We start from the raw sequence: 26,503 nt of genomic DNA, 5'->3' as shown, positions 1-26,503 counted from the left end.
AGAAGAGTGAGAAATTATACTCCATTTATATATGACGCGTCAAAGTGCATTCTACTGTCATGCATAACTAATTAGCATAAATTTAAAAAATAAGAAGAAAATTAACCCTTAGGAACTAGAAATGAAAGTTTAGCAAGTATGAAACAGGAGCAAAATCAGGTTTTTATCATGATTCTGTAATACCAGTATGTGACAGACAACTAGACTAGTTAACATTGTCATTTCAGAACATATAATGTTTGATAATGATACAAATAGTGGCCATTTTTTTTCAGTTCTCATGTTTTCCCCTAGTTTCTTACATCACCACATATATGATAGGTGCATATTGTTCTTTTAGCTCAAAGGAGCAGTTTTAAAAAATTGTTTTATATTCTGTGGCATTGACTTTCAAGGATCTTTCATGCTGATTGGTTCAATCCTTTGAAACACCTCATCTTGTATTATTATAATCAACAGTAAATATCCTTCTATGGTTCACACAAACTTCTGTTGAAAGCATGTCTCTACTATGGATGTTTCTAAGATCATATGTAGAAAATTTAGGAGGAAAAAAATGATTTAAGTCTGAAACAATGGATGTTAATATCTGAGCCACAACAACACTGGGGTCCCAGAGACAGTTTTAGGATGTCCATGATTTAAAAGCTATTTTTATAATAATATATATATTTTAATATTTAATATACATATATATATATATATATATATATTTTTTTTTTTTGGTGGTGCTAGGATTGAACCCAGGGCCTTGTATATGCTAGGCAAGCACTCTACCAAATGACCTATATCCCCAGCCCCTATAATATATTTTTTCTTAAAAAAAAAAAAAAGAGATGGTATTGAATTGACTATATTGTATTGTATTGACTATTTTGCCCTTCACTGTTGTATTTTGCTGGGTTCTAGGAAGTGAAGGAAAGTTTGACAGTGGAGGGTCAAATCACTCCCAATACTCTGCAGGCTGCTGTGGTCATGGATGTCACTGATATTGATGGTACTTATACTGTCCACTTTTCCATGGGAGAACTCTGTGCTTTCAACGTCCATTTCAATCTCCTCTTTCTCCAAATCAGAACGATCTGAAGAAATAGTTGATCCAGTGCTGTTTTTGTTCCATCTCTTGAGGACCCTGCAGCTGTTGGCAGTCGCCATTTTAAAAACTCTGTTCTTCCAAGGTTTCAAGCTGGTGTTGGCTTTTCCTTTCAGCTTCTTCAAGTTTCTTGATGTGCCCTTTGACTTTGTTGAGCAAACCAAGTGCTGTGTGCCTGGTGCGATCTGGTCCTAGCAGAATCAGAGCTCTTAAGCGTTCTGAACGCAGGCGCAGGTGAGCTCCTGGGTTCTTTTCCAACTGGTCGTGTAGCCCTGTTGGCAGTGCTGGTGATGCTGCTCCCGCGGCTGTGCTTCTGTGCCCGGCTCCACCTCGGTGGGGGCTTTGAATGCTGCAGCCGGGGCTGGGCCTGGAGGGGAATATTGAGACTAGCCTTCTTTACACTCTCGCTTCCGGTGCTGCAAAAAACAGGTGTTGCAAGTTGATCAACCGCACCCGGTTCCCTGGGCGGCGCGGGTGGCGACCGTCCTCACCCGGCTCTAGTCCTTGACGGACAGGAGGCGCCGCCCCAGGCTAAAAGCCCCGTGCTGCGCCTGGACGTGGCCGGCAGCGCGCTCTCTGCCGCCCCTGCCACAATTTTAATTTTTAATGACTTTTGGGCTAGGCTAGTTAGGCCTCACTAGTCCCAATGACATTGTATGCAATTTTATTTTGTCTTTTGTGGCACTGGGAATAGAACTCAGGGCTCAGCATATAGTGGGCCAGTGTTCTACCATGGAGCTATACCTCCAGCTCCTGCAAGTAAAATGTTTTTGGAACACAGTCATATCTGTTTGAATACTATCTATGGCGCTTTCCTGTTATAGTGGCAGAACTGAGCAGAGGCCAAATAGCCCACAAAGCCTAAAATATTCATCATTTTATCCTTTACTGAAATAGTTTACTGCACTCAGATAAGTGCTGAGATATCCATCTATACATATATATCCTTAAATTTGACACGTGTATTTTAAAATTTTCTAGTAGCTACATTAAATACGTTTATAAAAAGGAAACAGGTAAAGTAAATTTTAATACTCTGTTTTATGTAAGTGAATATGTCCAGAATACCATTTAATGTATAACCAAAATAATAACTTATCCACGAAGTATTTTACTTTTTTTTTTAGGTATTAAGCCTTTAGAATGCAGTAGCTTACATTTTACAGTGCATCTCAGCTTGTGCTAGCATGGAGGCTCACTCCCTGCAAGTGACTAGTGGCTATAACACATTTCCAGCAGCAAGTGACACAATGGTGAATAAAGTTAGACAAAATTCCTGCTTTCATGGAGTTTACAGTCCTATGGAAGAGAGAGAATTAAAAAATAGGTAAAATGGGTGACTTCCATGGCTTTCTGGGAGAGGACACTGGAAGCTTCCTGGTGGCCCCTCCTGGACTTGGCTTTGGCTGATTTTCCTCTGTGTCCTTTCCCTGAACCAAACCATAATCATGAATATAACAGCTTTGAGTGAGATCTATGGGTCCTTTTAGGAAATTCTCGAACCTGAGGGTGGTTTTGGGAAACTCCCTGAACTGCAGTTGTTGTCAGAGATGAGGGGGGTCTCTTGTGGGGTCTGCTCCCTCTCGCAGTCCACTTGACTTAAACTCTCTGTGGAAGGGGACACTGGGCAAAGACCTGAAGGGAGAAGGGGACCGACCACCTGGAGGACCCGGGGGCTGGAACAGAGCCCACCAGCACCAGCATGCTCCTCCTCATGGCCCCGATAAACCACCCTACGCATAAACAAATGCTGATGTTTTAAAGTTGGAACATCAGTTTAAAATCGAGGTTAGGGTAGCTGGAGATTAGCTTGGGCTTTAGAGTTGGTGTGTGGCCAGGGCAAAGGCTGCAGAGGTGAGTACTCAGTGTTGAGATATTTTATAGTTCAGAGTGATGTTCAGACCCAACATGTGGCTTGTGGTGTTCAATACTGAGAGTCACATTTAGTTGCTGGTGTGTACATTTGCACGGATTCTGTTGAACAGCCAGGGCGACCCATTCTCTTTCCATTAAATAACAGAAGCCAGCTGATCATTGTTTTAGAGATCGGAGAGACTAAATATGTAACCCTGGAAATTAGACCCATTCCATGTTATCAATGTGCGCAAATCACAGAAAGACATTTTCAGGTACATGAGGACTTGGAGAGTATGTTACCCACAAAGTCTTCTGAAAAACACAATATGGCTGAAAGGATTCATCCAAATGAAAAATAAAATAAAATAAAATAAATGGTAGCAAAGAGGCATTTTATGTAAGGAGCAAAGACGAACAATGAAACCACATATAAATAGTTTAATCTAAATACTTTTGCTATCCAAATAGCTTTGATGATTGATTTTTAAGGAATTAAGCTTATGTATTTTCCCAACATTTCAAGTCACATAGGAGAAAAAAGTCTAATTTAGTGTTCTAAATTTTGGTGATCTGAAAGGTAAATAGTAAACAGTTATTTAAATGAAGTTGATTGTGAACATAATAAATGGAGAAGGTAATGTGTACAATTAAAAATAGTTAAAAGAAAGCCAGTTATGGTGCTGCACATCTGTAATCTCATATGCTCGGGAGGCGAAGTAGGAGGATCACCTTAGTTTGAGGCCAATCTTAGCAACTTAGTAAGACCCTGTCTCAAAATAAAAAATAAAAAAGACTGGGGATGTAACTCAGTGATAAAGCACCCCTGGGTTCAATCCATAGTGCCAAAAATAAATTAATTAAAAAATAATAAAGTAAACCTCCATTCTAGACTTCCCTTTGTTACTTTCCTGAGATGGATTCACTATTCCTGTCCTTGACTTTTTTGTTGTTGTTGTTTATTCTTATTTATTTAAAAAAATCTTTTAGTTGTAACTGTACACAATACTTTTATTTTATTTATTTATTTTTATGTGGTGCTGAGAATCAAACCCAGTGCCTCACACATGCTAGGTAAACACTCTACCCCTGAGCTACAGCCCCTACTCTTATTTGGTGGGCATACATCCTGAATAAATGGCAGGCATGTTTATTCTACCATCTTGCTCTATTAGTGATGGCAGTGATCTGGAATTCTAGAACTTCGAAGGCTTGCATTTTATCTTCTACCTGCAGGGTTGCTAATGACGTTCAGGTACTCTTTCCTCAGCTTGTGATGACTTTTACTGCTGTCGTCCCTTATTATTCTGTGCCAGAAGCTTTTAAGATTGCCTCTTTGTGCTTGTCATTTTGAAACTTGACCACCGAGTGTCTAGTTAGGGTGTTTTTTCCATTCCGTCTATTCCTTTCCACTTGGGGGGTGGGGTTTTCCATCTAAGGACTGTGTCCTCAGTCACCCACAGAAATTAACCCAGTGGCCACAGACCACCAGACATTTCTGCCAAATCAACAGCAGGATTGAGAAGGACAAAGATGAACAGACAGAAAAAATAAAAACCCAGAAAGAACTTTCAGGGAAACGAAAGTTCAAAAATGCTGACTGGCCTTTCTCTCAATCCACGACCTCTGAAACTTTCCGTTGGCCCAGAGTCAGGGGTGATCCTCTTCTCCACACAGCGAATTCATATCTTTGCTCTCTTTTCAGACCTCCAGAGAAGCCTTCCCATCTCACCTCAGCTAATTACCTCAATTCCTACTTCCTTTAGGACAGTCAGAAGAAAATTTTCATGAGCTCCTTCCACCCGATTTACCCAATCCCAGTCAGTTCCCACATATCTCCTGCAATTATGGGTACTTGCGTCCACTCTCAGCGAAGGCTGTGCCTTCCCCTAGGCCCCAGATCGTAACCCCTCTTGCCAGGAAGGCTTTCACCGCTCTCTCCCCATCACCTGAGCCATTCTTTCCTCCTCTGTGCTCACCAATTCCATTTGCATGCATATAACCTGCCACTGTCCACACCTTCAAATACAGCAAAAACTTCCCTGTTTCCCCTCCGGCCACCGCCTTTCCACCTTCTTCCCTTTGCAGCTACGTGTTCTGAAATTTGTCTATATTTTTGTCTCTCATTTCTTATCTCTGGCCCCTACCGTTCTACCAAAACAAATCTCGTCAAGATCAAGGAAGACCTCCTTGTAATTGGATCAGAGGTCCATTTCCACTGGACACAGGAATCACTCCTCCTTCCCTGAAGCTCCTATCTTCACTGGGCGCCCAGTGTCCCCGTTTTATCTCTGACCTAACTGCACCTCCTTTTCTCTATTGCCGATGGTCTCTCAACTGCCCACCTCCTAATATTGAAATCTCTGCCATTCAGCTCTTTTTCTTTTCTTTCTTTCTTTCTTTTTTTATGGTGCTGGGAACTGAACCCAGGGTCTTGTGCTTGACAGGCAAGCACTCTACCAACTGAGCTATCTCCCCAGCTCCATTCAGCTCTTTTTAAAAATTTTTATTTTATTTTTTAATTTGTAGTTTTACATGACAGTAGGATGCATTTTGGCAGAATGTATATACATAAAGTATAACTGATTCTATTAGGTTCCCACTCCTGTGGTTGTGCATGATTTGGAGTTAACCTCGTGTATACAAATGCAATGCCACTCAGCCCTGGAACACCGCTCCTTCTCCTCCTTTCTTTTTTTTTTTTTGGGTGCTGGGGATTGAACCCAGGGCCTTGTGCTTGCAAGGCAAGCACTCTACCAACTGAGCTATATCCCCAGCCCTCCTCCTTCTCTTTCTTTTTGTGACACTGGGGATCACACCCTAAACCAGTGCGCTTCCACTGAGCTGCACCCCTTCTTTATTTATACTTCCTGAATTTCTTTTTAAAGAATATATATATGTATACAAATATATATATTTTCCTAAATATATATATATATATATATATATATAAAATTATGGATATATTTGTATATATTATTGTATTTTTTTTATTTATTATATTTGTATTTAAATGTTTATTATATTTTATTTTATATATGTAATTCATCACATAATATTCCTAACTCTCTGATCTCAGGACTCATGTATTCAACTGCCTATTTAACATCCCCTTTGATGTTAAATAGACACTCATACTTAGCAAGCCCCAAACTGAATTCCTGATCTAGTCACTCCGTCCTCCAAAATGATTTCTCCCACTCACCCCCCCACAACCCACCATAAATTGTGATTTGGGTCTGCTAGTGGAATCTAAGAATGCAGGAATCTTCTTTTCCTGTGTGCAGCACATCTTGTACCTTACATATTATTTAACATGTCCATTATATGTCCAGAATCTCACCTTCGTCTTGTCTAAGCTATAATCATTTCATGCCTGGATGTTCTGAAATAGTCTCCTAACTATAGTAATCAGCTTACCCTAGTTTGCTTGCTAATTTCCTGTTTTTTGCACTGAAATTCAGTCTCAGGAAGTCCTCAGCCCTGGGAAAACCAGGGTAGTTGGCTGTGCTTCTAACCGGACTCTGATTCTTCCATTGCTTCCCTAATGTCTTATTCTCAATGGAGCTAGGGTTATCTTTTTTTAAAGCAAATTTTTATCATGTCACTTCTCTGCTCAGAATCCTTCAAGGCTCCCTACCCCACACAGAAAGAAAGCTATTGCTTTCAGTGGTCTCGAAGATTGCAGGATTCAAAGGCTTATAAGCAAAGATGGGGAGTTCTGCAGGTACCTGTGGAATGTTCCATTGGCAATGCCCAGAACCAAAAAGAGAGTCAAGAACATACTCTGAGCTGTGGGGAGTGGCACACACCCATAATCCCAGCAGGGTGGGAAGTTCAAAGTCAATCTCTATAACTTAAGTTAGTTAGAGTCTGACTCAAAATAAAAAATAAAAAGGTCTAAACATGTAGCTCAGTGGCAAAACACCTCTGGTTCAATCCCAATGACTACAAAAAAACAAAAAAACAAAACAACAAACAACAACAACAACAACAAAAAAATGTACCTTGTTTGTAAATTGAGAAAAGAAGGTTATGGAAAAAGTTGCAAGAAAGAATTCAAGGAAATTAGAAATATTTGTTCAATTGAGAAAAGTTAATGGTAGGATTGAAAGGTAAAATTATAGAATCCATTTTTGGGGGGACTCATATTATTAAGTAATATACATATCATATCTATTATATAAAATTTAAAATATACAAATATATGCATTGGCAACAGGATGCCTTGAACTCCCCAAGTCTTCGGTGTGCATCTTCCCAAACCAAGGACACTCTTTCACATGGCTGGCATACAGTTCTCCAAATCAGGAAATCAGTGCATCATATATGCACTGGTAAGAACAACAACGTCTGACCCAAAGACTATATTCAGATGTTACCAACTGTCCCAACCATGTGTCTTTCCTGTGTGGTCCAGGATCACACTTGACACTTTAGAGTCAAGTCTCTGTCTACCACAATCTGGACAATTCCTTCATCAATCCTGGTCTTTTGTGACTCCGATAGTTCTAGATGCAGGCTTTTCAGGCAGTCTGGTTCCATCGATGTTCCATCGTAAGGACAAACTTGGACACGTGTTCCAGGGAGGAAAATGCAGAAGGAAGGATGCCCCCTTCTCCCTCATTGCAGGGGGAGGCACATGACAGGTACTTGTCCCTCCACTGGCCATGGGTCACTTGGGTGTCTTCCTGGTTTCTTCACGTTAACTCATTGTTTTCCCACTTGTAGTTAATAAGCATTTTTTTAAAAAAATTTTTTTAGTTGTAGATGAACACAATATCTTTATTTATTTATTTTTATGTGGTGCTGAGGATCGAACCCAGTACCTCACATGTGCTAGGCAAGCGCTCCACCACTGAACCACAATCCCAGCCCCTAATAAGCATTTTGTTCTATTTTATTCACATTGGATTAAATCCATTATTGTGATTATTTATTTGGTAGCAAATCAGTCCAGATTTGGCCAGCAAGATCATGCTTAAAATTGACTCCTGATTCCTTTAGATCTGTCCTCGTTGTTCTTGAAGCAATTCTTTTACTTTCTGTCACAAGACAGTGTTCCAGCCTTATCTTGTAACATCCTTGTCCCAGTCCCAGAAGTAACTCTTTCTCCAAGAAGTCCTACAGTGGAGAACCATGTTTGGAAACTAGAATCTGGGTACTTGGTGAGGTGTTGTTTCTGTGGTTCTATTGATTCTGGGCCTTCTCGGTATACCAGTGGTAGGGCATATATGCATGTGTCTTTGTGCATATGTGTGTGTGTGTTACATATAACTATTTATGTATCTATTTTTATGTTTTATATTTGCACAGTATCTGTACTTCCAATCCTATTCCTCAGGATTATTTCCAGGCTTTCCTCTTTCCTTATACTTAAATCCCTTACTCCCTTCTTGGTCTATGAGAAAACTGCCTCGTTATCTGTGTGGTTATTTATGTACTCAGTCTTCTGGGCTGTAAGGAATTTCCCTACAGTGTTTGTCACCTCCATGACTCTCTAACCCCTCTGTTGCTATCTTTGTAGCTACCACCATCTCCAAGAGAAGGGGAGGAGAGGAAGGAAAGGAGAGAAAGGAGAGAAATAGGAGGAAGGCAAATTTTTCAGGAAGTGAAAAGGAAGGAAAATATATACTTAACTTTCTTTTTAAAATCTTATTTTAGTCAGGCACCACCTGTAATCCTAGCAGCTCAGGAGGCTGAGGTGGGAGGATTGTAAATTCAAAGTCAAGCTCAGCAACTTAGCGAGGTACTGAGCAACTCAGTGAGACCCTGTCTCTAGATAAAAAATTTTAAAAAGGGGTGGGGATGTGGCTCAGTGGTTCAGTACCCTGGGTTCAGTCCCAGGTACCAAACTAAACCAAACTAAACCAAACAACAAGAAACAAACCCTTGTTTTAAAATCCTTTTTGAATCTTTTCTTTATGGCATGAGGCAGAAATCTCTCAATCTTTTCCCAAGTACAACAATCAGTTATGTTCTTGAATAGTGTTCTTTTTCTCTGCTTTAGCTATAACTCCCTTGGCTGTGATTTGTATAAGGACACAATTCAAGAATGTGACACCAGGACAGTGAAGCCAGGAACTGAGACACCTCTCAAGAGCCAAGTAGTTTCTTATCTCTCCTGGATAACAGGACTCACCCATTACTGTCTCCCTGGCTCCACCGTCTTTGACTAGCTTTCTCTGCTTATACATGGACCTCTGTGGCCACCAGCTCAAGTCTTTGCAATGCGCAAACATTGAGAAAGATAATCTGCTTTTCTCAGACTATAGATTGTTTGATCTCAGCTCTGGACTCTACCTCTGGTCCATTCACTTCTGGCCAGGGCAGGGAGCAAAGTTATGGTAGCAGCTGGGGCAGCCAGTCTGTAGATAACATGGCAGTTTCTCTAAGAAGGGGTGAGTCATGTGGAGGATCCTGAACACATCTGCTACCTTCTAGAGTCATACATGAAGTTCTCTTAGAGTGGTTATTATTGGCTAATTGATGTGAAGTAAGGGCATTTGGTAAAGCTTTTGTGAATCTGAAAATTAAGGATTGTTTTGGGTTCATGGACTAGTTATTGGGGAGCACGGATCTAAATCTACCACTGCAGTATCTCACATGTGCAAGCTGAGACCCAAAGGGAGCAATGGATTTGTCCCTATATGGATGGTCTGTCGGTGACAAAGCTGGGATTAGAACCAGGGTTGACAGTAGGGTGAGGCGAGTGGGGCACCAAAGATGCAGAATTTAGGGAGACCCTCACTCTCAGGGTCATGCAGGTGCCCTAGGTGCCTTCTTGACTTACCCTAGGCTCAGCCCAGACAAGAACTTTAGGTTCCTGCTCATCAGGAGGGAGACAGCGTATGTGGATTAGAGGTTTTGGGTGAGAGGCGCTGGTGAGGGGTTTCCCAGGGTTGCTACCTTCAGGGAGAAGCAAGACCCCAAGGGAGGATGGCTGAGCTCCTTTCCCCAAGGTGAGGGATCTGGCAGCCCCAGGAACGGTTGCTCCCTGGAGAAGCTTGAATTTCCGTATGCTCAGAGCTTTGAGGGCCCCTCCAGTCTGGGTGCAGAGCTCTCTGCCTGGTTATCTTTAGAGAGTTGCTGAGAGTTGCAGCATTTCTGAGCCCTGACAATGAGTACTTCTCTTTTCTCGCTCATAAAAATAGGCCAGACCTGTCTCATAGGATCTGTTCTTGCAGGCAGGTCATGCAGCATTGGGCTTCTCTCGCCTCCCGTCTGGTATTACTTCCTTCATGTAGAACTGCTTCCTAAGGATTTTACCAGAGGAGAGTTTTACAAAACTTGGTGCTGGCTTTATTATTGGTTGAGGTTAAAAAAAAAAAAAAATCACCAAGATGACTAGTGAGACATAGAAGAAGTAAATACCCTGAGCCTTGTTCTTTAGTTACCAACCTGGTCCAAGTTCTACAGTCCCTTTTTTTTTTTTTTTTTCAGTGTTGGGGATTAAACCCAAGACCTTGTGCTTCTAAGGCAAACACTCTACCAACTGAGCTTTACCCCCAGCCCCTAAAATCCTTTTTTACCTGACTCTTATTCCACGTTTACCCTGAGTTGGTGTGTTTTCCACAATGTACCCAGAGGGATCTGCTGAAACAAATTAGGAAGAAAGAAAGGAAGGAAGGAAGGAAGGAAGGAAGGAAGGAAGGAAGGAAGGAAGGGAAATAAAAAGGCATTCAGAATACAAAGGAAGAAACAAAACTATCTTCACAGATGACGTGATCTTGTGCAGTATGTACAAAATTAAAAAAAAAAACCACTAAAAGACTATTAGAACTAGTGAATGAGTTCAGCAAGGTGGTAGGATATGTGGTCAATATATAAAAATCAATTGTATTTCTACGTGCTTGCAGTGAACAATCCACAAGTGAGATTAGGAAAACAGTTTCATTTATAATACATCAATAAGAATCAAACACTTAGGAATGAAGCTCACAAAAGAAGTACAAAATTTATACTGTGGAAACTTCAAAATATTGTTGAACAAAGTTAAAGAAATGAAAAGAGCTCATGTTTTTAGATCAGAGGACTTAATATAGTTAGAAGAGCAATAATCTGTAAATTGATCTATAGATTCAATACAGTCACTGTTAGAATCCCAGTGGGCTTCTTTGTAGAAATTGACAAGTGAGTCCTAAATTTTCTATGGAAACTCAAGGGACACCCAAATAGCCAAGACAATCTTGAAAGAAAAGGCATTGGAGGACTCACATGGTCTAATCTCAAAATCACTACAAAGTAGCAATAATTAGGACAATGTGGTATTGACCCAAGGACAGACACAGGTCAGTGAAACAGAATTGAGAGTCCAGAAGTAAACCCATTTATCTGTGGTTAATCAATTTTTGGTAAGGGTGTGAAGATTCTTCAAAATAGGAAAACAGGGCTGGGGATATAGCTCAGTTGGTAGTGTGCTTGCCTTGCAAGCACAAGGCCCTGGGTTCAATCCCTAGCACCGCAAAAAAAAAAAAAAAAAAAAGGAAAACAATAATCTTTTTCAACGAATAGTGTTGGGGCAAGGGAATAGTCACATATAGGAGAATGCAAATGTCCTCACACTGTAGAGAAAGATTAAAGTAAAATGGGTCAAAGACCTATATATTAGAGACCAGTTCTCATAATATAATCATTTGACCTCTGAACATTCCTGCATTATTTATCACATAAGCTTATTAGTGGGCACCTCATAGCCAAACCATAACATTCTGCCCCTGACCCCCAAAAGTTCATGTCCATCTCATAGTGCAAAATGCATTTAGTCCATCTCCAAGAATCTCCAAGGTCTTAACAATTTCAGCACTGCTCAAAAGTCCAGGTCCAAAGTTTCTTCTGAGACTTAAGGCAAATTCTTGACTGTAAGCCCCTATGAAAATCAAAAGCAAATCATATATTTCAATATACTGTGGCACATTCCCATTCCAAAAGGGAGAAACAGAGGTATAGAAAGAAGGGATGTGACCCAAGCAACAACAAAAGCCAGCCAGGCAAACAAGTCCTGGAGCTCCATGTCTAGCCTCTGGGGCCCTTGGCAGCAAGGTGCTATCTCCAAAGGGCTTGAGAGAGCTCTGCTCCTATGGCCTAGCCGGTTGCAGTGCTCATGGCCTCCCGCTTGGCTGTCTCTGTCTGCAGCCAGCAGCTTTCCTTGGCAGATGTTCCACGTTACTGGCTTCTCTTAATCTGGGTGGTCTCCACTGCAATTTACAGCTTTATGCGTCATCCTCGCGGAGGCTGCCTGCAGGGATCTTATTTATGCCTTCTGTGTGAGTCAGATTCTCACTGCTGTGACCATGTGTTTCCGTACAGGAGGAAAGATTTATCTTGGTTCATGGTTTCAGAGGTCTCAGTCCATGGTCAGATGAGTCCATTGCTTTGGCCCAGATGTGAGGCAAAACCTTATGAGGCACGGCAGAAGGAAGCTGCTCACTTCATGGCAAGACAGAAGCAAAGAGAGAAAGGAGCTGGGGGGACAAGATACAGTCCCCATGAGAATGCCCCCAAGAATCCCCTCCTTTCTGCTAGCTCTCACCTCCCAAACTTTGAACCACCTCCTAACGGTCCATTCACATTACGAATCCCTCAGTGAATTTATCCACTGATGAGGTCAGAGCCCTCGTGATCCAATCTCTACCCCAAAATCCCACCTCTGGACATGGCTGCATTGGGAACCAAGCTTTCAACACATGAGTCTTTGGGGGACATTCCAGATCCACAACACCTTCTGTGTCAGCTGACTTCCTTTAAAACCACTCCAATACTGGAAGGTGCTGCTGCTCATCACTACAGGTCAAGGTCAGCCAAGGTTCCCTGCTTGGACTTTGTCACCACCTAGGAAGGGAAGCTGCTCCTTACTGTTGGGCGAGTGTGAGGTTCTGGCTCCCATTCGTCATTCATAGATACCTCCTTGGCTAGAAGGGATAGAAGTGCCTCATTATTGCTTCCCATGTGACCTTCACTAACACCATAGGGTGACTGGCCTCATCGTCACCAGATAGGGTGCAGGTCCCGACTGCAGTAGGCCTCTGACCCCACCACAGTGGGGAAGGTGGGCAGGCGTGAAAGTCCAGGATCCCAGGTGGTCTCCACGAACACCATAGACAGTGGGGGTGAAGAGGAAGCTTCCTAACAGCTGCAGGAAGCTCCAAGTCTGGGGTCCCCACTCTGCTTATCCAGGCGTGAGTGCAGGTGGTGGGGGCACAGTATTTTTATGGTGTTTAACTAGAGCAGGGCAGTTTTTGTCTGCAAGCTTTCTGTCTCACCAGGTTGTCCTTTTCCTGGGTTCTTTGACTGGAGACAGCTGCCTTTTCTTGGCTCCTCACCCCTTTTTTGTGTGTATCTGTTGGTGTTTTGGGATTTTTTTGGTCCCACATCAGGATATATGAGGCATAAAGAAAGCCCAGAGGACTCCCTGCCATGTCCTTCCTTGGTTCTGAGATTTCTAGCTAGTCTGCCTTATTCTCTTCACCTTTCAGTTTCTCAAGTTGACTTACATCTAATGTCCTATTTGTACTTAGCAGGACAAATAGGGAAATGTATACTTATCTCCTTGGAAATGGAAGACTCTCAGGGGGTTTAAAAAAATAATCCTTCCTTATCTCCTCCTCCCTGCCCCCTGACTTGAGAGACCAAGGGTTGCGCCCTGGACTGCTGTTCCCCGGGACTCCGATACTCCCTTTGCTTTCCTTCTCAACTTCTGCTCAGCCTTTGCAATTTAGCTCTTGGGTCAGCTCTGAAGACAGACACGGCTTGGCCTCCCGCACCAAGCCCTCCTTCTAGGCAGGCGAGAGGGCTGTGCTCTGCTTATTTTAATGGAGCACTTGCCACAGCAGATCAAAGGATCATTTTTCATGTCTGCTTCCCCCAAAATGGTAAACTCCCTAACAGTGGGGTTTTGCTGGTTCTTCTTCCAAGCTTCTGGCAAATAAAATGGGGTCCAAATGAATGGTTATGTAAAATAAATGCATATCCCTCCACCGCACCCATTCCACTGGAAGAGCATGAGGCAGGGAACTCTGGTCTAGGATTGGGAGAAGGAACAGACCACTCTCAGCGAAGAAGGGTCCTGAGGAGAGGAAGGCGGGACTGCTTGTTTTCTGAGAGTTCCTTTCTCTCTAGGCAGGAAGAATGCTTTGGTAGGAGTGGGGTGGCAGGTGAGGACCACAGAACTCATGCTGGGAAAAAAATGAGCCAAAATAAATGGGAAAATTCTTCCCTCTTAGTCCTGAGGGATAACTCAGTGAGACTATTGGGTCGTGGCCTCTATCTTGAAGTTTCTGGGTTTGCATTTCTTTAAAAAGGGGCGGAGGGAGGGGTGGGGTTCTATTTCCTGACGAGGACTGCGGACCTACTGAGACCCCAGCATCAGCGGGTGTCATTTTCAGTTGAGAGGTGAGAAGAACACACCCTGATGGGGACACTGCAGGGACAAGCCCTCCCCTCCCGCAGCAGTGTGGTTAGCTAGAGAGGCTCCTTCCCTCTGCAAAGACTCCTCGTGGTGGCCACAGCTACGCCTTCCTGGAGGGCGGGGCTCCACCACCTCGGAAAAGGGCATCTCTAATGACTGGCAGAACAGAGGAAGTCGACGTTTAGGGATGATCTCTTTACCTGACTTCAGAGGAGTAGATTTGGAGCATGAAAACATCTCTTACTGTAGAGAGGATATTAAGAAGAGAAAACTGGGGTCGCAGTGGACACCAAATGGTGACGGAATTAATGCGCATGCAGTTAGGAATATGGCCAGCAGTGGAGAAAGTGGTGTGGACGTTGGGGATGGTGAGGAAGTTGCTGAAATGTTCACAGATCCTGGGAGGAAAGATAGGGTCTGTTTATGGAAACTCCACAACCATCTTCAGGGGTCAAGGAAGAGTATAAGGGGCACTTACATAGTTGTGCCTTGTCTTTAGATGAGAACCGGCTAAAAGGAATCCTCTTCGTTTCGTAAAAATGGAGAAGATGCTAATAGAGTGAGCGGCTGATATATCATTACAATGCACTTTGATGATGGTGAATTGTTATGTGTTTTCAGTGTTTCACCAAGAAAAGTTTCAAAAACTTCAATGCTATTGCTATTAAAAAATCCTTCCATTCCCATCTGTTAGCTTGAGTAATTTAAAAAGTAGAAATAGAATTGATGCCAAATTTGGTCTTATTCTGGCAGTCAATTATATTCACTCATGGAAATGTGAACTGATTAAGGAAAAAACCCCAACTTTTATCTCTTTGAGATCCATTTCCATTAAATTTTTATTTTTAGGGGTTGGGGTTATGGCTCAGTGGTAGCGCGCTTGCCTAGCATGTGTGAGGTTCTGGGTTCAATTCTCAGCACCACATATAAGTAAATGGATAAATAATGATCTATCAACATCTAAAAAATATTTTTTAAAAAATTTATTTTTAATTATGTTTTATTTTTTTTGTAGAAAGTACTGGAGATGAAACTCAGGACCTTTGCTCATGCTAGGCAAGCATTCTTCCATTGAGATATATTCCCATTCCTAAAATTTTATTTTTTATTTTTACAACTGTTTATCACAATATATAAGTATGTTATTTCAGTTAAATATTTACTAATGAACAATTATAATCACAGTCCATTTGGGAGAAATGTTAACACTGAGTCTATGGCTATAGGAAATGAGAAAAATATATACTACAAATAAACACAAGAGTTACTTAATTTGTTTTTCTCTCTCTTTTTTTCCAGTGTTGGGGAAATTTACTTCTTCATTTAAGAGGAAGTATTCATAATAAATAATTCAAAGAATACAAAAGAATCTTCCTCTATTCCCTGTTGCCAGTCACTCCATGCTCTTGCTAGAAAGACCCTCTGAAACCAGGGTCTTGGTCATCCTGTCATAGATTTTATCTGGGAACTTTCAAATAGATAGCTAGTAAACATGTCGCCTTTTTGTTGTTTATCTACTTCATCTAGAAAAAAGATTCTCTTTGAGTTCCTCCATGTCTTTCTGAGGTGGCTGGGCAGAGCCTGAGACAAAATCCTGAGGTCAATCTAGCAACTCCTTTCTGCTGGCAATTCTTGAGCAGTATGTGCAGTGGAGAGACTGGTGGCAGTGTTGGGGAGCCCAGAGAGACCCTGCCTGCCAAGGGACACACAGCAGAGCGGGGCCACAGGGGACGCGGGGCAGCTTCCCCATACCTCACTCACTGTCTCAGCCCAGGGATTCCCCAGCTCTGGGAACTTGTGTTTCCCCACAAAAGATATAAAGTTCTAGCCCCTGGTATCTTGGAATGTAACTTTATTTAGAAACAGTCTTTGTAGGTGTAAATAGGTTAAATGAGTTCACATGGAATTGGGGTGGACCCCAAGTCCCATGACTGGTGGTGGTATTTTATCTTGTACTGGGGATGGAGCCCAGGGCCTCCTGCATGATAGGCAAGTGCTCCCTCACGGAGCTGGTGTCATTATGAAGGGGCCATGTGAAGACAGAGACACAGACACACGGGGAGTAGGCCATATGACCACAGAGACAGAGACTGGAGTGATATGTCTAGAGGCCAAGGAGCACCAAAGATTGCCACCAGAAGCAAGAGAGAACTTGGGACAGATTCCCTCCCACTCACATCCCCCAGAGGAACCCAGCCCTGCTGACACCTTGACTCCAGACTCCCAGCCTCCAGGACTGGGAGAGGACGTGTTTCTGTGGCATTAAGCCTACAGTGTGTGGTGATTATTATGGCAGCTGTAGGAAACTGATACGGGCATCCTGAGCCAGCTTGGTTCCTTATCCCCGGTACAGGTACAGGAGGTTTCCTTCCTGAAGCAGGGACTGTGGGCGCCCTGCCAAATATCTTTGTCATTTCTTGGCTTATAGCTGCAACACTCCAATCTCTGCCTCCCTCTTCACATAGACCCTGTCCTCTTTTCATAAGGACACCAGCAATTAGATTCAGGGTCCACCCTGATCTTGTATTTTATCTTAACATACAACATTCCATTTCCAAAGATCCTATTTTAAATAACGTCATACTCCCATTACTGGGGGGTCAGGTTTGAACATACCTTTTGAGGAGACACAATTCAGTCCATCACAGGTGTGAAGCCACACAGGTGATGTTTGATCTCTTGCTTTTCTCATTCAGGTAGCAAGATCGGGATGCTGAGGGTGTTTTTAAGAATTGAGAGCTGGGGAGAGATTTGGAAACGTGGTTTGTAAGGCTCACGTAGCTGGCGAGTTGTTCGGGAATTAGGTCTGGTCTGGTTCATGCTGTTGACCTCTGTGACTGGCTCAGCCTGGTGGGCAGTGCTCTGGGGCTAAGCTGGTTATCGCACACTGGCCAGACCACTGATTGACTGCCTTTGGTCAGACCCCCATGGCTGGTTCAATTAGCTGTGGCTGGGGAGGTGGGCTTCTGAGATACCCTCTGAGAACTCGCCTTCTGTGGCTTGCTAGGAAGAGAGAGCTCCAAAAAGCACGAGGTTATATGAGCTCAATTAAGTCAGCTGGAGTCCTGTGGGTGTTTTAGGGGTGTTTCAGGCATGCCCTGTCCTCAGCTCTCTCTTCCACCTGCCCAGCTGCTAGGAACTTTTGTGAGTCAGGGGATAAGGGCAGATGGGTGCAAGGGGTCCTAGGAGCTTTGAGAGTAGAGTAGCAAGCGTTTTTTCACTGACCTCTGATGGCGACAGGAAACAGCTCCCCAATTTTCTCTGCATCTGAATCTCTGGAAGAATATCCTTCTCATATCTTGCACTCAAGAAACTGGCCAATTAGTGATTCTTGCTTTCCTCATTTATGAGTGGGCAGATAATAAATGTGCCAAGCTAGTCATGGCGTGGGGGACAGGTTGTATTTTTCTCTTTTAATCACTGGGCAGCATTTTCTGACAATGTCTTTAATTTAGCCTACAGTGTTTTAAAAGCCATTTGAATTGGTTGTCAAGTGAAATCAGAGAGTTCAGTTTTAAAATCCTTGTTTTCAGATATTAATAGATCTGAAAACACAGGTCCTGAGCTCCCCAAAGCCACAGGGTCTGGGGTGAGTTGTGGCCGTCATCTGATGTGACAGACCTGATCCCGTTTGTGGAAAAGCCCACCAGCCTCCTCAGACCTGTTCATACCTGGCACTCACTGGAATTCAGGTCACTTTGGTGACTGGCAGGAAAGTAAAATCACCTCTGGATGGGAAGGAATCTACATTCTGGGGGTTTGGGGGTCGGGTAACAGGACCATTTCAAGGCTCCAAGAGCAAAGAACTGAGGATAATCAATATTTGGCAGGAAATTTTAAGCAAGGAGATTTCTCTAGATGTGGGGTACTTGCTTGTAAGTCCAAGGGACAAAAAGAACAGAGAGAACTTGATAAATACTAAGCACCCAAACTTCTTCACCAAAACCCAAACCAGCAAAACAAACCCGGGGGAAGGGGTGGTGCTGTATTCCCCCCAGGCCACCTCTGCCGGCACCCTTGCCACAGAGATGTGTCAATTGTATATGGGTTTGCCTCTCACCAAACCTCGTGTTTTTCATCTGTGAAATGAGGTCAATAATTTTTCCTGCCATACTCCAGGGTCCCAAGCTTCTGTGAAGTGACACCTTAGAAAAAGTTCTGTAAACTGTACAGTTTATAGAAAGTCCTTAGGAAAAAGTCTATAAGCTATAAAGTGCTGTTGTTAATTACTATACAGATACTAAGCCAGATTTCAAAGCAAGCTCTAGGACTGAGTCAATTCCTTAAAATCTCTCTCTCTCTCTCTTATAAATGTATGTCACCAATGGGATGTATGTCTGATTGGTTCTCCGGAGAAGTCTATCACAGAGCTGGAGCATGTATTCAGAAAACAGTTTATATCAATTAATGTGGACCCAATCTTGCAGAAGTAGGTATTGTTGGCTCTCCTGTGCATTGGCGTACTGGAGATATAGCCCAACGCGTAGAGTGCCTGTCCCTCAAACTCGAGACCCGGGTTTGAATCCCCAGCACTGCTCGATTGCCGAACTTCCAAACAAACAAAAGAAACCAATTCAGAATCCTCTCCTGTGCTTTGGCTTTGGACAATACTGAAGGAACAGAGAGTAATCCAGAAATTTGTCAGGTTATGGGAAAAACTGTATAGGTACAGGTATCCCTGTGGGGAGCCAGTTCAGAGCCAGAAGCTGAGACGAGACCAGCGTGGGAGCAGGAGGAACGGGTCCCTGATGCTTCAGTTCTGGCCAGCTGTCCTTCCTGACCTCCTTCTAAGCAGCAACCATCAGAGAACCAAGCTGAACTAGACATGGGAATGCCCCAGAGAGGCCAGGTCCCTCGAGGTGGGGCATGTGCAATTGCAACAAAGACACTGAGAGGAAGAGCTGCTGGGAAAGTTCTCGGCTCTGAAAGAGCTCTTTGGGTGAGACTGTTTCATGCCCTGCATTGCCCAATTCTTTAGGTTGCAAGTGACAAAAGCCCAAATTACAATAGAAGTAAATTTAAAAAGGGACTTCACTGGCTTATGTAATGTAAAGACAAAACTTTGGGTGTGTTGGGATCCAGGTCCCTAAGCTGGGTCCTCAGTTCTGCCTCTCTTTCACCATATTTTGGTTCTTCTTTTCTCTGTGCTGATCTCATTCTTCAGCGGATTCTTCCCTGGAGGCCATAAGACAGTTATGATGAGCATGTCTAGATTTCCGTTCCACCGGGAACTACGACAAGGAGAAAGGTCTGTGGGGAGAGAACCTACTTCCCAACAGTCTCAGTACATGCCCTGGGATTGACTCACTGGATCATCTGGGTTTTTTTGTTTTGTTTTGTTTTGTTTTTCAAAGAATGTATTTTGACATATTATACATACATGGAGTTTAATTTCCCATTCTTGTGGTTGTACATGATGTGGAGTTACACTGGTTGTATATTCATATATAAATGTAGGAAAGTTATGTCTGAGTCATTCCACTGTCTCTCCTATTCCCATCCCCCATCCCTTCCCTTCCTTCCCCTTCATCTAATCCCATGAACTTCTATTCTTCCCCCTTATTGTGTGTTAGCATCCAATATCGAGAGAATATTTGGTCCTCGTTTTTTTTTTTTTTTCGGGGATTGGCTTATTTCCCTGAGCATGATAGTCTTCAGTTTCATCCATTTTCCAACAAATGCCATAATTTCATTCTTTAATATTCCATTGTGTATGTATACCACATTTTCTTTCATCTGTTGAAGGGCGCTTAGGTTGGTTCCATAGCTTAGCTATTGTCTCACTGGATCATCTTGGAACGCATGCTTACCCAAGACTGATTTCTTTGGTCAGAGGTGTGGTATGGAATATGTAGGGTTCCTCACTGGGGTTCATTCAAATGCTAGACAACTTAGAGTATGTTAAAGTCTGTCCTTGTTCTGACATAAAATGATTACAAGGGAAACAACCAGTAGATTTATCTAATTGAAAATAATAGCATTTGGATGCTGGCATCCGTCTTCAACAAAAGAAAAACCAGAAAATTGGACAAAAATATTTGCCACATACATGGTTGGTAGTCCCTCTATATAAAGGACACACACAGGAGGAAAATGGGCAATCAACAGCACCACTTAGGTATCCTAGAGTTACCAGAAAATCAGCATGCAAAATGAATAGAATGTGCTCAGAAGTAAAATCTGACTCATATCAACTTAAACTATAAAGGCTGGAGGTTTGTTGGTTTCAGATATGATTTGATCAGAGCTCTGGTTTCTTTCTCTGAAATTTCTTTTCTCTTCCTTTCTCCCCATGTCCAACTTCCTTCTTGGGTTGGCAGCATTCATGGTACTAATGAGGCTACCGCAACCCTGGGTGTCATAGACTCACATCATTCTGTCCAGAATGTGTGTCCCAGAATCCCCAACAAGACACTTGATTTTCGCATTAATTGGGTCATCTTTGAAGCAAGCCATCCATAGATGACACAGGCTGATTGGCTTAGACCTGGCTCTTTTTGTTGTTTGTTTTAGACCTGGTGTTTGAATCAGTTATTTTTTTTTTTCTGGTACTTGGGATTGAACCCATGCGCACTTATCCACTGAGCTACTCCCTGGTCCTTTTATATTTTATTTAGAGATGGGGTCTCACTGAGTTGCTTAGGTTCTCACGAAGATGCTGAGGCTGGCTTTGAACTTGCGATCCTCTTGTCTCAGCCTCCTGAGTTGCCAGGATTACAGGAGTGTGCCACTATGCCCGTTTCATTTGCCTGAAGTAGTCATCTACCACATCTCCACCTAAGCTGCTTTCTCCATATTTCTTAATTTTCCAATTAAGTGTCACTTCCCTTGGGAAGGTTATGCTGATCCTTCTCTACTTGGAAGCCAAGTTATAGGTCTCTGATCTCACAGATGTCACCTCTCTGCCTGTTTTAGTCAGCTACTTCGCTGCCGTGACTAAATAATCTGACCAGCACAATTATAGAGGAGGAAAGGTTTATTTGAGGGCTCACGGTTTCAGAGGTCTTTGTCCATAGAAGGCTGGCTCCATTCCTTGGGGCTCGAGGTGAGGCAGAACATCATGGCAGGAGAGGGTGGCAGAGGGAAGCAGCTGGCATCATCAGGAAGCAGAGATTCCACTCTCCAGATACCAAGTATTTGCCCCATAGCCACGTCCCAATTCCCACCTCCTCCAGCCACACCCTACCACTTCAATTAATCCCATCAGGGGTTAGTTCACTGATTGGGTTGAGACTCTTTACAACCCAATCATTTCTCCTCTGAACCTTCCTGCATTGTCTCACTTGTGAGTTTTTTGGGGACACCTCACATCCAAACCATAACACTGACCTTCTAGCTTGTCTACTTGATGACAGAAATAAGTTTGTCTTTTCATTATTGTACCTCTGGTGTCTTCTACTATTCCTTGACACCTGCATGTAACCAATGAAAATTTGCTCAATCAATGAATAAGTTAACAAAAAGAATATAATAACTTAATAAAATTGTAAAATATTTATGTTTGGGAAATGGGAGCAAGGTTTTTTTTTTATTTTATAGGGTTGATTTTTTAATAGTTTTCTATCATGTTCCAACTTTTCTTCAACAGGTCTTTATCACTTATATGCCAAACAGAATATAATCTCTCATCTCCGCTTAGAAATTTGTTTTCCTCATTAATACTGGTGTCTGCATTTGGGTCTTTCTTTAAGTTCTATTCCATTTTCTAAGTCTCCATTTTGCTGTGTCTGTTCTGCTACTAAATCTGTCTTCTGTGTTATTATCATTTTTATTTCTAGGAATTCTCTTTTTTTTCCCAGCACCTTCTTTGAACTCATATTTTCAAGATTCCGTTTTGGGAGGTGGGGATTGGGGATTGAACCCAGGGACCCTCTATTGCTGAGATATATTTCCAGCCCTTTTTATTTTTGATTTTGAGACAGGGTCTTGCTAAGTTGCCCAGGCTGGGCTCTACGCTTGCCGTCCTCTTGCCTCAGCCTCCTGAGTAGCTGGGATTACAGGATATGCCACTGCCCTGCTTCAACTGTCTCTTTCTACTCCCATAGTTAGAACAATAATGCTTGTCGAGAGGAAGAGAACAGGATGCTCTCAGCCTGTGTGAGCCCCAGGCGACACTAATCAGCAGGCTGAAGGGAAGTCCACCAAGACTCAGAAACACCCGGTAACAGGAGAGAGAAGATGGACTTCTCCTTTCACTTCCTGATGTTAAGTTTGAACCTTCAGGAATGGCAGTTTCCAGATTAAAACAGCTTCCCGGAGTGAGTGTGGCTGAGTAGTAACTGGTGCTCTATTCAAATCCCAGCCTGGGTCACTTTGCAGAGCAGGCCACATGTGGGAATGCTCACCACCACAGCTACTTGTGCATGGGCTGTTATGTGGCAGGCCCAGGTCTGACAACTTCACAAATATCAACTCGTTTAATTCTTCCGCTACACTGTGAGGTGAGGTGTTATCAGAGGAAGACACTGAATTCAAAAGCATTCAGAGCTTGTCCAACACCTCAAGCTGGTAGGAGGAATGCCTAGTATTGGCACCATGCAGTGTCCTCTGGAGCTCACATCTGTCACCTCTACTCCCTCGGGTCCTTCAGATGGACGTAGGTTGACCTTCTAGAATTAAAGTCGGGGAACTTGACTTCTGCTGGATCCTGCATGCACCCAAGTTTGCCAGCACAACCAGGCCATCAGATGTGGCTTTTGAGGAGAAGATTCATGGTAGAAGGTAACTGCGGGTGACTGGGCTTTGAGAAGAGGCTGGCACATGCCTAGGCTGATCTTTAATACTCCCAAGCAGAAGACGTTATGGGGCGCAACTTAAGAACAGACTGATCACCACTGAGAAGTCCAAATTTGAGAGTCTTTATTAAGCCGGCCGGCTGTCTCACACAATGCCCCAAAAAATGGCTATTGAAGCCAGACTATGGAACCAACCTAGATGCCCTTCAATTGATGAATGGATAAAGAAATGGAATATTACTCAGCTATAAAGAATAATAAAATTATGGCATTTGCAGGTAAATGGATGAAATTGGAGAATATCATGTTAAGTGAGATAAGCCAATCTCAAAAATCCAGAAGACGAAAGATCTCACTAATAAGCAGATGATGACACGTAATGGGGGGTGGGAGGGGGGCAAGAATGGAGGAAGGAGGGACTGTATAGAGGGAAAAGAGAGGTGGGAGGGGTGGGGGGATGGAAAAAATAACGGAATGAATCAAACATCATTACTCTATGTAAATGTATGAATATGCAAATGGTATGCTGTTACTCCATGTACAAACAGAAACAACATGTATCCCATTTGTTTACAATAAAAAAAAAAATGGCTATTGGGAGAACAACCCCGACCATAGGGTTGTAGGGGTTCTTATACCAAAAATCACATCAATCATAAGTGTCTGTTGCTATGATTAGAAATTACAAACTAACATCATGAGATCATCAGCAGAGAGGGAAGTGGGTCAAAACGACCCTTACCTAGGTACAAACTAAAGAATGGTTACTAACATCCACACAATCACCGTTTACATGGTACATTGTTTAGGAGCAATAGGAATCAAAAGAGCAATTTTTCTTTACATAGGAATTGTCATTCTGTATTATTAAACATGTCACACTAAGTAACTGTTGATGGGTACAGAGGTGGGGTGTTCCCATGGGAGAAGCTTAGTTCCTACATAACATGGAGTCTCAGAGCAAAATGGAGTCTGTTTAGTCATTTCCTTTAGAGTCTGGCCTATAACATTCTCATGGAATCAGGTCTGTCAGCCCATCACGAAGAGTCATAAGAGTTAATCAGTATGTTTATATGATCGAGCCTTTCCAGATGAGGTATCTGCAAAGACAACTTTTTCTTCCAGGTTTTTAAAATAGCTTTTATTTTTCAAAAGTTAAAATGTGCATTACAGGAAACAGAAGAACACAAGCAAAGAACAGAGTCATCCAGTCACGAGCAGCTTAGTTGGATGTGTCCCTCCAGGTCACGTGCATGCAAACACAAAATCCCATTTTGCGTGATTGAGATGGGTGTGTGGATCATGCTTTTCCACACATCGTGAGTATTCACCAATTCAGAATCCCAGAGCGACATGAATATTTTTGATAACCAAGAATATACTATACCAACTCAATCTGTTAGAGAAAATTGTAATCCTTTCTGGGGGACAAGAATTTTGCTGAAGACAGAAATGGCAACAGGCCTCTAGATAGACATACTGGTAGAGTTACAACTAAAATAACCCATTCCCTTTTTAATGCTGGATTTAAAATGAGACAAAGCAGCAGAATATACCACACGTGTTTCTAATAGCGTTCATTATCAGATTTCTAGTACTAGAATAGTAGCAAGAATGCATGTTCCCAGTGAATCCAAGTGTTCCTATAGTACAGTCAGAAGATGCACACAAACCAGTGGCTCAAATCAAAAGGTAAAACCTTGAGCACTTGCTTCCATCTGTCCTCTGCTGCCAGCTTGATGAACAAGTTCTCATACACCCTGCCCAGAGATGAAGCAATTCCCTGTTCAAGATGCATCAATTCTATCAATTAAAACAAAAAGGTCTTTACAAGTTGGCCAATTCATTAACTCAACTTTTTATGATACACTTTCACCCAGGACATCTAGAAATGTTGTGAAATAAAGTATGAACATTGTGCACAATAAACACAAGTACTTTACCCAAAAGGCACGTATATCTGTGGTAATAATCTAAAACTGTCTTCCTATCTGGAGTCTCTCCCCTCACCCTTTTCACCCTGACTAAGGTCAGGACTACCCACTTCCAAGAGGTGGATTAACAAAGGTCATTCCCAGAAGACAGTTCTTCCTAAAAACTAACAAAAGGATATTTACATAGGGATTACTTTGCTACTTCTAACAAACTTTGGGCATTAGGACTTATCCTTTAATACTCAGCAATGTTAGCTAGAATGCATGGGCTGGAGATATGGCTCAGTTGGTAGAGTGCTTGCCTTGCATGCACAAGGCCCTGTGTTCAATTCCCAGCATCCTCAGAAAACTAGTAAATAAAATAAAATGTGCACATAACAATGGCTAGACAATCTGAGAGGCACAGAATGCTCCTCTGCATATTTTCTCTCCTCCACACCCCTGCAGTGAACCTTCAACATTCTTTCCAAGATGTCAAGTTTATTCTTTTCCCCCTAGATGGCAATCATTCCTACGTAGAAACAGCAACAAGAACAACAACAAATATTTAAAGGGCATTACTTTAGCCCTCTACTTCTTACCATGTGTTGTACACTTTTAAACATCCAGAAACTCTAGATGTTTCCAGCAAGGACTTAAGTTTCCTACTATACATACAGTAGCACTGAATAAACTCCAACCTTTACTTAACAAAGTTGCACTTCAAAGCCCACAAACAGACAAACAAAACACCTTCTTTTAAAGGCTAGAATTTAAAAGTATCTTCCAAACAGGAACATTCCAACCTAGAACCCTTCCCCTTCTCCTCTCTTATCAACCCTGGGGGTCAGATACATGCATCTACAATGCTTAGAGATGACTAACAATTTCACTTCCTAAGTGGTTGAAGAACCATCTTTCCTATGATTTTAACACGAAGTGTACTCAGTGTTATTAGCTTGCTAGCTCTGCGTTGGTCATATGCTGGCAATTTCTTGAACATCTAGATAGACTAGCTGTGAAGCAGGACTCGTTTGTCCTTTCTATCCACTAGTTACATAGCAGGGTAAAACAAAACTCTCAGACATAAGGGTCAATGGCCAATCTTGCTTTGCAGAAAATACATTGGTATAAAACCCTTTTGCGTTTTCTTTTCCTTCTTTCTCCCTGAAGTAGCACAAATATTGTATGTCCTGCTCAGACAAGTGTTCCGATCATTCCATTCCCAAAAGACAGTATTTCATTATGAATTAAAAATAGGTATTTACCAAATGTTTTATTTACTACCTCTACTTTTCACCTACTTTGTGCACTTCTAAACATCTAGGGAGACTAGATGTTTCAGATAAGGAATGTACATAGTAATTGCAGCATAAACTACACACGTGTACACTGTGTACCCATGTAGTTGTTGAACAAACTACATACCTGTAACAATGGCTATATCTGAAAGCATCTTCTCAGTAGGATCATTCTGGCCCAGAACCTTCACTTCTTCCAT

At 42.4% G+C, this 26,503-nt stretch overlaps 1 pseudogene; it reads right to left on the bottom strand.

The window, feature by feature from the left end:
* Positions 1-905: 905 nt before the first annotated feature.
* LOC124968252 (max-interacting protein 1-like) lies at positions 906-26,503 on the bottom strand (annotated as a pseudogene).

The sequence above is a fragment of the Sciurus carolinensis genome, chromosome 17, assembly GCF_902686445.1.
Source record: "Sciurus carolinensis chromosome 17, mSciCar1.2, whole genome shotgun sequence".
Lineage (NCBI taxonomy): Eukaryota > Metazoa > Chordata > Mammalia > Rodentia > Sciuridae > Sciurus > Sciurus carolinensis.
This window is presented reverse-complemented; position numbering and strand designations above follow the sequence as displayed.